This window comes from Arachis ipaensis, chromosome B07 (assembly GCF_000816755.2).
Source record: "Arachis ipaensis cultivar K30076 chromosome B07, Araip1.1, whole genome shotgun sequence".
NCBI classification, from domain to species: Eukaryota; Viridiplantae; Streptophyta; class Magnoliopsida; order Fabales; family Fabaceae; genus Arachis; species Arachis ipaensis.
The window spans coordinates 95,668,667-95,683,079 of record NC_029791.2 but is presented as its reverse complement, the minus strand read 5'-3'; the positions used below and the strand labels follow the sequence as shown (position 1 = coordinate 95,683,079).

Sequence of the window (14,413 nt, the reverse complement as noted above, 5' to 3'; positions counted from 1 at the left end):
TGTGTCTTCATTACATGATCATTAGTAGTAATTAGTGTCTATTTTGATTTTATCCCCAATTAAGTTATAGTCTATCTTTCTCATCATCAGCAAACATGAATAAAATAGTAGATCTTTTGAATAAGAAGCAATAAAATTTCGAGTTTTAATAAGAGAAATTCTAATTAGTTATATGTGGTGGCATTGCTTTCTGTCTTCTGAATGAATGCTTGAACAGTGTATATGTCTTTTGAATTTGTTGTTTAAGACTGTTAAATATGTTGGCTCTTGAAAGAATGATGAACATGAGACATGTTATTGATAATCTGAAAAATCATAAAAATGATTCTTGAAGCAAGAAAAAGCAGCAAAGAACAAAGCTTGCAGAAAAAAAATAGAAAGGAAAGGAAAAAGCAAAGCAGAAAAAGCCATAAGCTCTTAAAACCAAGAGGCAAGAGCAAAAAGCCAATAACCCTTAAAACCAAAAGGCAAGGGCAAATAAAAAGGATCCCAAGACTTTGAGCATCAGTGGATAGGAGGGCCTAAAGGAATAAAATCCTGGTCTAAGCAGCTAAACCAAGCTGTCCCTAACCATGTGCTTGTGGCGTGTAGGTGTCAAGTGAGAACTTGAGACTGAGCGGTTAAAGTCAAGGTCCAAAGCAAAAAGAAGAGTGTGCTTAAGAACCCTGGACACCTCTAATTGTGGGCTTTAGCAAAGCTGATCCACAATCTGAAAAGGTTCACCCAATTATGTGTCTGTGGCATTTATGTATCCGGTGGTAATACTGGAAAACAAAGTGCTTAGGGCCACGGCCAAGACTCATAAAATAGCTGTGTTCAAGAATCATCACTCTAAAATAGGAGAATCAATAACACTATCTGAATTCTAAGTTCCTATAGATGCCAATCACTCTGAGCTTCAATGGATAAAGTGAGATGCCAAAACTGTTCGGAAGCAAAAAGCTACTAGTCCCGCTCATCTAATTAGAATCTGAGCTTCACTCAAAAACTATGAGATATTATTGCTTCTCAACTTATTAGTCTTCTATTTTATTTGTCTAGTTACTTGAGGACAAGCAATAGTTTAAGTTTGGTGTTGTGATGAGCGGATATTTTATACGCTTTTTGGGGTTAATTTTATATAGTTTTTAGTATGTTTTAGTTAGTTTTTAGTTTATTTCCATTAGTTTTTAGGAAAAATTCATATTTTTGGACTTTACTATGAGTTGTGTCTTTTTCTGTAATTTCAGGTATTTTTCTGGCTGAAATTGAAGGAGCTGAGCAAAAATCTGATTCAGGCTGAAAAAGGACTGCTGATGCTGTTGGATTCTGACCTCCCTGCACTCAAAGTGGATTTTCTGGAGCTACAGAACTCGAAATGGCATGATTCTAATTGCGTTGGAAAGTAGACATTCAGGGCTTTCCATCAATATATAATAGTCCATACTTTGCACAAGGATAGACGACGTAAACTGGCGTTCAACGCCAGTTCTCTGCCCAATTCTGGCGTCCAGCGCCAGAAAAGGATCAAAAGCTGGAGTTGAACGCCCAAACTGGCACAAAAACTGGCGTTCAACTCCACAAATGGCCTCTGCACGTGAATTTCTTAAATCTCAGCCCAGCACACACCAAGTGGGCTCCAGAAGTGGATCTCTGCATTATCCATCATAGTTTACTCATTTTTTGTAAACCTAGGCTACTAGTTTAGTATTTAAACAACTTTTAGAGACTTATTTTGCATCTCATGACATTTTAGATCTAAACTTTGTATTCTCTGACGGCATGAGTCTCTAAACCTCATTGTTGGGGGTGAGGAGCTCCACGACCCAGTGCACTTGCTGGTCAGTGGTACGAGTTGTGAAAAGTGTGATTTATAATTCGTGCACCAGGGGCTAAGAAGAAGGTTTTTGTTGAGGTCGTAGTTGCTGTCTTCGTCAGAAGGTAAGAGCGCCTTACTTAGCATTGAAGTTTTGGTTATTGTTGTATGAACTAAGGGTGAAGGCATTATATGTGCATGTTGACAGTATGGGTAACAACGGTGTTATGAAATGAAAAAGCTGTTTTTAAAATGTTGTGTCTAGAATTAGAAGGAGGGATTGTGTTAGGGCAAAGGGGTTTCATTCATAATTTTTGTAACTATTTTTGGACTGACACATAGTTGGTCATGGGTTAATTTCAGATGGTTGATATTTTTGTGTTGCCAGTTTTTCACCATGGAGGTAACTTTGTCAGAGGAAGTGATGGATCCCTGGTTTATCAGAATGGAAAGGAAGAGAGGTTCCCTGAGATGGACCTGGACTTTGCAAATTTCGGAGACCTTGTAACACTATTCAAGGGTTTGGGATACCAGTCATACAAGGCAGTATACTGGTATGATCCAACAAGTGTCGACATTGAGTCTGGACTGAAAATATTAACTGGGGATGCAGGGATCAATGCAATGCGAGATAACATATTGAAGAACCAACAGACTTCTGAGTTCCATATATACTTTGATCACCCTGTTGATGATCCTGAGGTTGTTGATGATGCTGGCAAGAATAGCGATGGCGCAGTGGATGTGGATGTAAATAAAATTTTAGAAGAACTGAAGACATCCTCTTCATCAGATGATGGATACGAGAGCACGAAAGATGTGTTGTATAAACCTCCACCAGCTGGATTTGAGACTGATAGTACTGAAACTGACAGTAATGGCGGGGGTTGCTGGTGGCAAGAGAAAAAGAAGTATGAAGGGTAAAAAGAAGGTAGTGACCCCCTAAGAAGCCAATTGCAAAGAGACAAGGGTTAAAGAAAAAGTCTAAGGTTGGAAAGAAGAGGGTTTAACATGGCACAAGGGTGAATGCAAGAGGATAAAATAGTGGAGGCGCTAATGCTGAGACAGGTGGTGAAGGTCGGCCCAGGGTGCTGATGGGCCGAATGATCAAGGAGGTGGTGGTGATGGGCCTGATGTGCAGCCGGATAATCCAGTGCCGGGTGGATTCTATGTCAGTGAAGTCCTAACAGAAATGGAGAAAATCATGTTTGAGTATGAGTCCGAGGAATTACATACACCCAATTCATCTGAGGATGAAGGTAACAGTAGAAAATTTCCTGAGTTTGATGATGATTATGCTCATAGTGAGGGTAGATTTGAGTTAGGAACGAAGTTTGCCACTGTTGAAAGGTTTAAGGAGGGGGTAAAGGATTCATTCATTACTGAGGGGAGGGAGCTGAAGTGGATCAAAAATGATAGGGAGAGGGTCATAGTGGGTTGCAAGGATGAGGAGTATCCGTTCTTGGTTTATTTGTCATACAACAAAACCCTGCAGTGTTATCAAGTTAAGACGTACTAGCATGAACATACTTGTGCAAGGGATTTAGGGAGTAATGCAGCTGATTAGCATTGGATTATCAAGGAAATTGAAAAGTGGATGGCTACCCAACCACACATGAACACAAAGGAGGCAACTGAATTCCTAAGGGAGAAGTTTTCACTATGTTCCCATCCTAAGATGGTGTACAAAGCAGTAGTAGAGGCCAGGAAAAAGATCATGGGCAACGAAAAGGAACAATACAAAAGTACCAGGGACTACTGTGAGAAAATTCTGAGTAGCAATCCAGGTTCAACGGCCAGGTTGGAGCTCGAGCCAATTCCAGAGGCTCCCCCTGTATTTGATAAACTATACATATGCCTAGATGCTTGTAAGCAAGGGTTCAAAGATGGGTGCAGGCCTTTGTTGCACTTGGATGGTTGTTTTCTCAAAACCTATTACATGGGTTAGCTTCTAGCAGCAGTTGTACAAGATTCAAACAACTAGTTTTATGTTGTTACATATGGGGTTGTTAGGGCTGAGACCAAGGATGCCTGGAAATGGTTCCTAACAAATCTTCAGGGAGACATAGGAGACGATGCAAACCATGACTGGAACTTCATATCGGACCAACAGAAGGTAAGATGTAATCCTTGACTTGCATTATAACCTTCACTTGCATTATCATTCCTTCACGAAACTATTTCTTGCCCCCGTTCAATGCAGGGTTTACTCCCTGTGCTAAAGGAGGTCATGCCACATGCAAAGCTACGCAATTGCGTCATGCACATGTGGAAAAATTTCATAAATTGGTTCAAGAACTTATACATCAGAAAGGTTGTATGGGAGTGTGCTAGATGCACTACTGTCACAGAATTCAAGGAGTGCATGAAAAAGCTGAAGGCAGTAAACCAAGGTGCTTGGGAATACCTCAGCAAGTTTGAGCTAGAGACATGGGTTAAGGCTTACTTCTCGCATGGGCCAAAGGTTGATAACCTTAAATGATATGTGTGAGGTATTTAATGCTAAGATAGCGAATTACCAATGCAAGCCTATCCTCACCATGTGTAAAGAAATCAGGTGTTACCTGATGAGGAGGATGGTGAATCACAAGCGAGTACTGAACAACCACTTTGGTAAGCTAGCACCAGTCCAGCAAAAGAGGATGGAGAAGTTAATCAACATTAGCACTAAGTGGACAGCTGAATGGGTTGGTGACAACGAACGGAAAAGGTTTGAGGTGAGCCACAAAGCAAGAAATTATCACATTTATCATTTTCAACCAATGATCAATTCTTACAACTTAAAACAGCAACAATCAGGACAATTAAAATTACACATATACACCACCCTGTTGGTTTTTTTTTTTTTTCATCTCTAAAGCTATTATCCTCTTCTCCAAAAATCTTATCCTATTTTTCATGTCTTGCTTCCAGTGATGTTCTTCGACATCACCAATTTTCTTCTCTCCCAGATACCTTGTATCAGTCATCTCAAGTCTTGGAATGTGCTCATCCAACCACAAAAGGAACTTGCAATAGGGTTGTTTTACCTACACAAAATCAGTCCACAGAACTCAGAAAAAAATCTGGTTTTAGGGATAAACCCTAATAGAAACAGAGTTCCACAGACTTGCTTCACATACCTTATAGAACGGACATCCCAGAAATAATTTGTTAGGATTGCTTCTCGTCTTCGACATGAATAGGATTGCATTTTCTCCACAGAAGCACTTTGGTGAGATGCCATCTTTGCTATCCTTCCCGTTAAGAACCAAGCCTTCAGCGAACTGGTCTTGTCTTCCTCCACCTCCACTTCTTCTCGAGCTACATGATCATAGTTGTTAGAACTGAACCGATGATCGAACTGGTCAAGCTACTGGTTCACTGATTTATTGGTTCAACCAATAAATCACTCGTCGAACCGATAAAATCGGTCTCACGTAAATATAAAATATAAAATAGTTAAAAACTTAAAATTAAAATTTGAAATATACATATTTTCACTAACATTTTATAAAGAATCAAGTCTCAACTTCTAAAAATAACTAATATAAAAAAACCATAAAATTTATCAGTAATACTCAATGTTCTGAAAACCGATTCAGACCGATCGGTCAAACCGGTTAAACCGTGAACCGCTGCAAAAAATGACTTGAACAAATGCTAAAACTGTCAATTTCAAAAACTGCAACTGAACCGTCGAACCGACCGAGAACCGGTTGGTCGAATCGAACCGTGACCCGGCCGGTTTGTGAATAAGGAACAGAACACTGTCGTTTCATTATGCTGCAGACTAACTAGCCCTGCCCAAACTCCATCGTCCAGACTCCAGAATCAAATCCCAGATCCAGAACGTGCCTCTGCCTCAGTGTCTCTCTCACACTCAGTCTAGGGCTCCTCTCATCGAGCTCTTTGTCGTCCGTCCAGCCACCGCCTGCTACCGCCGCCGTCGGAACTTCAAACAGCCACCGCATGCTCCCTCACTTCCTCTCCATCGTGCCGCAGCCATCGCAACCTTCCTTCCCTTCCATCGCACAGCCACCGTGCGAACGTGGAAGCCTCCGTCGCGCAGGTTCCTCACTTCTCCTCCTCCTCTTCATTTAGATACAGGTATACAGCCCTCCACCCCCAAAACACAAACCCCAGGTTAGTCCACCACCACTGCAAGGGTCTCACTCAACGCCGCTGTCCGTTGCGCTCAAACACCAGTGTGTCTTCGTCCAGTAGTCTGCGCCTCCACGCTTCTTCCTCATTCAACAATTGGTGCGTCTTCCTCGAGCTCACGAAGGCAATGGCTTCATTTTTTAAAAAAATTTCGTTCTCTGTTTTTTTATCTTTGCTCAGAACATTGATTCAATGATTTTTTTTTAGATTCTGCTAGAACATTGATTTTTTTGTTTTTGGACTCTGTTAGTGCTACTCAGATTGAAATTTGAATCATTAGCTCTGCTCCTTTGCTTTATTATACTGTTTTCTTGTTTTGGATTGAATCATTGAATAATTAGTTGATTTAGTTCAGTTAATCTTTGTTAAAATTACACTGATTTAGTTCACTGCTTAACCTTGTTAACCTTGCTTTAGTTCTCAAGTTTATTGCTGCTTCAATTTAAAGGGATTGTGAATTTTGGTTTAAGCTGTGATTGAAGTTTCCTTCGTTTAGGTGTTCTTCACTTTCCCAGTGAAGCTTAGCCTTTGATTCTTTGAGCATACATGTTCAAGTTATTGTTCTCAGCAATGCTGATTCTTAGATATTTCTTTCTTTGTTGCTTTGTTTTAAATGTTCCTATAGGCGTTGTGTTGTTGCTGTGTTTTAAATGTTCCTTTGATTCTTTATTGTGTTGTTGCTGTGTTGTCTTTCTTTTTCTTGAATGTTTGTATTGATTTGCTGTATGAGGACCTGCACATCGACTTGCATTCTTGCATTCTTGCATTGAAGTTTTTCATGTTAAAACTGTTTTTGCATACAAAATGAATGTGGTTTGATAATTTCTAATTGATATAACTTATTGTGGAATGAGTTAGAGATTACTTTGAAGGTGTTGGGAAGGAAAGGAAGTTATTAAGCAATTGGAGAGTTAACAGTGCTAGCCTTTTTTTTCTATTAATCATTGTGCTTAACTTGTTAAAATTGGTTTAAAAATTCTGTTAATTTATCTTGTTAAAATTATGTTTGAAAATTTTGTTAATCTTAGTTAAATATAGTTGATTTTTGTTAATCTTGATGTGTTTATTTATATTTTATTTATTATTTTATTATAAAATGGTTATTTCGGTTGAACCACGGTTGAACTGGTTAGACCAATAAACCAGTGAACCAGTCATTAGAACAGTTCGATGACCGGTTCGGTTTTCAGAACCTTGGTAATACTACAATAGTATCTTAATTTGACACAATAAAAAATAATTAATTCATAAGGCCTATCATCTAACTATAATATTAGTAGATTTTAACACTAATATCAAAACAAATAACCTTAATCACAATACTAACATTGAAATAGATCAAGTAAATTAATAAATTTTTAGTGAAATTTATATTTATATTAATAATGGTATATAATTAAAATATAATTAATTTGAAAAATAGAAAAAATAAAAATTAAATTAAATTAGATATTTATGTATACTATATAATTAATATTTGTCACATATAGTAATAAGAAGAGCAATGTCCGAGTGGCAAGTAGAGGTTGCTTTTGCTCAGAGGTTCTTCGTTCGAGACCTGGTAGAGACATTTTAAAAAAAATTTCAAGCAGATCGGTTCAGTTAGACCGGTTTGTACCGGTTCTCATCAGTTTTGACTAGTTTGATTCGGTTCTTACTGGTTCACACCAGTTTTCTTCCTTAAACGGTCCAAGAAATAAACCAAACTGAATTAGGATCTGGTTCACTGATTTTCTGGTCGAACTGGCCGGTTCGGTTCGATTTTTACAATAATGTCCATGATACTCCATCGGATGCCATGGGATGAAATGCTCCCTTTCTTTATTCACCCACTTCACCCTATCTGTCCTTTCAAAGGATTAGGGCTCAAGAATTTGAAAGATTGGGGGTGGAGAGAAATGGCGTCGTTTTGGAGTTTGGGAGACTAATACGTCCTCTTTTCAGAAGCTATAGTATATGTGTCATCCCGTAAGGCCAGGTCAGCGCCACGGGAGCCGCGTCAGCTTTTTCCGTTGGGTCTAACAGAGTGACTTTAACGGAGGGGTAAATTTGTCCACATTTTGGAGGGGTCAGGGACATGAATGTATTTTCCATTCTTCGAAGACGAAAATGTCCGTGGAAAAAAGTCAGAAACCTAGTTATCCTTTTCTCTTTCTTTTTATTAGACACGAACTCTTCTATGAGAATCTCTAGTAAAAAGTGGCAGAAAATGCTTACTTTTGACATTAGCTTGTATGATATGATATTTACCTGTTCTACATGGATAATAATAATTTGATTGAGCCTATTTTATCGCCTAAACTATCATTAAAATGATGTTACAGAGAGATGCTAATCATTTTATTAGGACATTATTTTTATTATTATATAGGAACTAAATAGACCCAATCAAATGATTATCATCTACGTAAGATTGATAAAGGCTAGGTCTTACGGTGTAAGTATTTTTTGTAATCTTTTGCTGAAAATTCTCACAAAAGAGTTTATACCAGAGGCAGAGCCTCACACATCATAAAGGGAACAATGGCCTCCCCCAACCATAATTTGTTTTACAAATTATGCATAAATTTTAGTTTAGTCCCCTCTTAAAATTTTTATTTTATTTTTTATTAACTGTAAAATTTTTTGGTCCTCCTCAAAATTAATCTAGTTCTGCCCCTAGTTTATGCGTCTAATGAAAAGAAAAGATAAGAAAAGAACAGTCATTTTTCAATCATTAAGATGCCAGTTGTCTAAAATAAAAAAGATAGGATTGGCAAAGAATTTTATTAAAAAATTATATTAGAGAGAAATGGAACAAGAAAAAGGTATCATGTTTTCTTAGAAGAATGTAAGAGAAGAAAAGAAGAATAATCATAAAATATAGTAGCACAATAAAAATAGTAGAGAGCATATAGAAGTTATGATGACGGAGACGAGAGGTGACAATAATAATAATGATTGATTCTTTTTATTGTATATAATTCTATGAGTATTTAAAATTCTATGAATTTTAAATAAAATTGTCACTAAATTAATTTATATTAATATTTAAAAAAAAATTATCAACAGAAGTTGCATAATCTCAAAATAATAAGACAGGATTAACTATTTTTTTTGTCTTTAAGGTTTGGGGTGAAAATCAAAATCATTTATAAGATTTTTTTTTTGTGTGTTCAAAATCATTCCTAACGTTGAATTTTGTTTTAAAATAATTATTTTTCTAATTTTCAAAAAAAAAAAAATCCTTCATCATCACCTCTTTCATTCACCCTACTCACTCCATCTGTTTGCACCACCACCCTCTACCATGCACTTATTGTCACACTTCTTATCTCATTATTTTTACCACACACCTACATTGCCATAACCCTAATTTCTTAAATTCACACCCAACACACACAAAATACACAAAGGAAGCAAGAGAAACAGAGACAAAAGAAGAAAACTCAGAAAAAGAACGAAAAAAAAAGAAAGAGAGAAGAGGGAAGCGACAGTGGGGAGTGGTGGTGTTACCGCGTCCGTCGCTATCGCGATTGAAGGAGAAAGCGTGAGTTCGGCTAAGAGAGAAGTAGAGATAGAGAAAAGAGAGGGTAAGAAACAAAGGCTATAGGGATCAGAAGGAAGAAAAATAGAAGAAGAGGAAAGAAAAGAAAGAAGCAACGACGTAGAAAGTCACTGGCGCCATCGCTGTCACAGTTGTGGCTGAAGAGAAGAACAGTTGAACAGATCACAAAGAGAGAGGGAGAAGAGCGGATTCCCTCACCACTAGAAGCTCGACGACGATGATAGAGCTCAACGTCAACAAGAGCAGCCCCTATCTCAGTCACGACGCGATGGCAGCGACCACACTCTTCCTCGCTATCACCTTCCTCTTCTTCCTTTCCTTTTCTTTTTTCTCTTTCTTTTGTTTTTCTTTTGTTTCCTGTGTGCGCTTTTGTTCTTTTTCTTTTTTTTTTGTTTTTGTTTCAAGTGAGAGGGGTTGGAGGGTAGTGGAGGAGATGGTGGTGATGATAATAGAAAAGGAGTATTTGTGTCATTTAAAAAGTTATTATGTTTGAAATGATATTTTTAATACTAAATTTAAGGTTGAGAATGTGTGTGCTTTTGTTCTTTTTCTTTCTTTTGTTTTTGTTTCAAGTGAGAGGGATTGGGGGTAGTGGGTGGGATGGTGGTGATGATAATAGAGAAAGGATATTTGTGTCATTTAAAAAATTATTATATTTGAAAGGATGTTTTTAATACTAAATTTAAGGTTGAGAATCATTTTGAACAAAAAAAAGGGTTAAGAACAATTTTAATTTTCATCCTAAATCTTAAGGACGAAAAGTATTCAACCCTAATAAAATATAAATGGTCATCTAATTATAGACTATATTATTTATTATTATTATTATTATTATTATTATGAATTGTATTGTAAGCAACAATATAAAGACAAAAATAAATTTTATTTGTTTAAAATTAATGTTGTCAATATAATCTCTTAAAATTAACTAATTATCATATATTAGTGGAATAAAAGAATGCGAAAAAATGTTATTGAAAAACAAGAAATATCATTTTATAACCAGTAGTTATTTTTGAGTTAAGTACTATTTTATCTTTAAGGTATTGGATGAAAATCAAAATCGTTCATCAAGTTATTTTATGATCGAAATCATTCTTAACGTTGAATTTTGTATTAAAATAATCCTTTATCTAATTTTTGAACCAAAATACCTTTCATCGTCACCTCTCTCCTCACCTTCCTCACTCCAACTATCTTAAAGACAATTCTAAAAGTAAAAATATCTTAAAGATGATTTTGATGTTTACTCAAAACTTTAAAAACGAAAAAGTACTTAATTCTTATTTTTCTAATGATACTAAGATTGATAATTAACCCCAATATGACAGAAAAAAATGAAATAATCTAATATCGAAAGTGAAAATTGCCTCCGAAAATTATTTTTATTTTTATTTTAAAAAAAATACAAATTGTATGCAATGATTGTAATGTTTTAATTTCTTTCCAAGAAAACACAAATACTAATAGCAATAATTACACTTTTTTATTTTCCACTTATTTCTTGAAAAAACATAAATTGCCTCTAGCGATTACATTTTTTTTAAATAAAAAAAAAACGCTAGTCACCTCTAGTGATTACTTTTTTTAATTTAAAAAAAAAACACAAATCACCCTTAAAAATGACCTTTTTATTTTTGTAAAAAAAAAAATTTGTCTCCTCTTTTTTAATTTTTTAAAAATTATTATCCTATATTTTAGAAAATACCAAAAAATTACCCATTTTAAAAATCCGTGCATACACCCGATATTAAAATGCGTTTTTTAATTTGAATATGGAAGCAAAGCTGGTATTAGACTCGGATATGGAAAATAGTGGTGCTTCACATTGGTGTGGTGTCAGTCAAACAGAACTCGGACCATGCGATATCTCTCTCAATAAACGGACGGTCCGAGTTGCGTTAACCAAAACGCACGGTCCGTTTTGTGGATGCCTGGACACGTGTCGCGCAGAGGCTACTGTGCTGAATACTAACATAGACCATGCAAGACCCACACTCACCATCCGAGTTATCACTTTCAACACTCACTCTCAACTTCATACCACCCTTCTTCTTCTTCATTTTTCCACTGCCAGTGGCTGTGCATGGTGGAAGAAAAATAAAAATGCCAAAGAAACACAAAGTTAGAGATGTTGATCGCCCCGAATTTTATATTATACATTATCTTAGTCACTTTGATTATGTAAGTTTTTTTAAAATTTTTTTAATTTTTATAATTATAATTATTATTGTTAGAAATTTAATTGTTGTTATTGTTGTTAGAAAATGAATTTTAAAATGTAAACAGAATTATTATTATTATTTTTAAAACAACGTTATTTTTTTTGAAATCCTTTTAAAATTTTTAATTATAATTGTTAGGAAATTAAATATTATTGTTGTTGTGAGAAATTGAATTTAGGAATTAAAACTGAATGATTAGTATTATTTTTAAAAGTACGTAAGTTTATTTTGAGATTATTTTAATGTTTTTTAATTATAATTATCAGTATTAGGAAGTTAATTATTATTGTTATTAGAAAATGAATTTAGGAATATAATGAGAATGATTATTAGTATTTTTTAAAATTTAGGAATATATGTTTAAATAATAGTAAATAAATAATTAATATTACAAATTATAATTTTAGATATCATAAAAATATTTTGTACCGCAAATAAATAAACAACATCTCTAGATGTTGTAATATTGTTGGGAATTTTGATTAGGAATATATGTATTAGTTATTGTTATTAATAGTTAGTTATGAATAATTTTAAGGATTAATAATTAATTTTAGAAGTTAGAATTATTTGTTTTAGTTGGATTTAGTAAAATAATTTATAATAGTTGTGTGGTTTCAAGTAACATGTGTATTGTTGATTTAGTTGTGTAAATTTTGTAACCATGAGAGTTACTAAATTGGTATGTTAGTACATGGTAATTACTTAATTTTGTAATTAAGAAAAAGTTTAGGATGAGTTTAATATTTTAGTTGCTGTAGTTAAAAAATTATTATCTTTTAGTAGTAAGTTAGTAATTGTTAATGAGTTGACTAATAATTTGTTATGTTTTTGTAGAAATTAAGAATATTGGCATGTGATCACCTAATCCCTCTGGATCGGTACAATGATATGGTGGATGAGCATTTACGATTTACTGATTTTTATCATGCATCTCAGATTGGAGTTGTCTAATGTTAGAAAGTACTGGTGAATGCTCTAATCGAAAGGTGGCACCCAGACACACATACGTTTCACCTTCCGATTGGTGAATGTGTTGTGACGCTTGATGCAAATCATATGAAAAGCTCTAGGAGGTGACCAAGCCCTGTTACTGCGTTCCACAGTTGCATTTATGGATTCGTGCCGGTCGGTTATTAGTCCCACACCATCCCGAGTGACAACATGTTGACGCAGGTTACTAAGGAAAAAGTGTCACGCATCAGAAGTCTCTCCCTCCACAATAGCAAACACAATTGGGACGATATTGTTGTTGCCATCTTGTGAAACTGCCACTAGTAGACAACCCTTGTACTTTTCGTACAAGTGAGTTCCATCCACCTGGACAACTGGCTTACAATGTCTGAATACTCTAATGTAAGGGTAATAACTCCAAAAGACTCGATGCGATACCCGAATATCAGTCACCAAGTCATCGCCCCAGTCTGTGTAAAATTAGTAAAGCTAATTTTAGAAAATATATAAATAAATAATAACTAAATAAAATGAGAGGTAATAAACAATTTTAGTTTATAACCTTAGAATTTTAGTGGTTGAAAAAGAGAAGAATTATATACCTCTAATTGACGGATGGTTCATATTGAGGAGACTCACCTATAAATTGAGTTTTTCTTTAATTCATTTCAATCAAGTCATCCAAAGAGAATAACATAATATTTCTTTGAGTAGTTTTCTTCTATATATATAGAGAGAAGTGTGTTCTCCTTTTGTCAAGAGAGAGTGTTATTGTAATCTCCTTGTGATAGAGAGAAGTTGTAATTCTCAAAGAAAGTTATTCAATTGTTTCCATATTTTATACAAATTTCTAATTTTTCATCTCTATATTTTGCTGTGTCATTTGTCTGGTACCTAACAGTGGTATCAGAGCCAAAGGTTGCTGATTAATATATTTTTTTTGCTGCGAGTTACCGTCCAAAAAAAAATGGCAGCAAAGTATGAAATTCCAAAATTCAGTGGGAGTAATTTTTCCATATGGAAATTGAAGATAAAAGCCATTATGAGAAAAGACAATTGCGTGACAGCAGTTGTCAATTGGGCAATTGGATGAACTTGGCTGCAAGACCTATATTGAAGGTGGGATCTTGAAAGTTGTTAAAGGAGCTCTTGTGGTAATAAAAGCAGAAAAGATTGCAACAAATCTATACATGCTTGTGGGAGATACTTTGTAAGAGGCAGAGGCATCAGTTGCTTCATCAAGCCAAGAAGAAATGACGATGATATGGCATTACAAACTGGGCCACATGTCAGAACGAGGCTTGAAGATTCTTGTAGATCGTAATCTCATTCCCGGGCTCAAATCGGTAAACTTACCGTTTTGTAAGCACTGCGTTACAAGCAAACAACGTAGATTGACGTTTGGTAGATCAACTGCTCGGAGCAAGCACATATTGGAGTTGATTCATTCTGATATGTGGGAATCGCCGGAGATGTCCCTAGGAGGAGAAAAATATCTTGTATCATTTATTGATGATTACTCTAGGAGGCTATGGGTGTACCCGATCAAGAAAAAGTCAGATGTGTTTGCGATGTTCAAAGAGTTCAAAGCAAAGTTAGAACTTGAATCTGGAAAGAAGATCAAGTGTTTAAGGACAGATAATGGAGGAGAATATGTTGATGGTGATTTTCTAACATTTTGCAAGCAAGTAGGTATTCAACGACAATTCACAGTTGCATATACGCCTCAGCAAAATGGTGTAGCAGAGC

The 14,413-nt window shown here is 35.4% G+C and overlaps 1 long non-coding RNA gene across 1 annotated transcript in view; it reads left to right on the top strand.

The window, feature by feature from the left end:
- The window catches only part of LOC110264281, a 25,722-nt gene extending 11,883 nt beyond the window's left edge, over positions 1-13,839 (top strand). The window contains exon 3 of the long non-coding RNA XR_002350152.1: positions 13,829-13,839. This is a non-coding gene — a long non-coding RNA (uncharacterized LOC110264281). The remainder of the gene's footprint in view (positions 1-13,828) is intronic.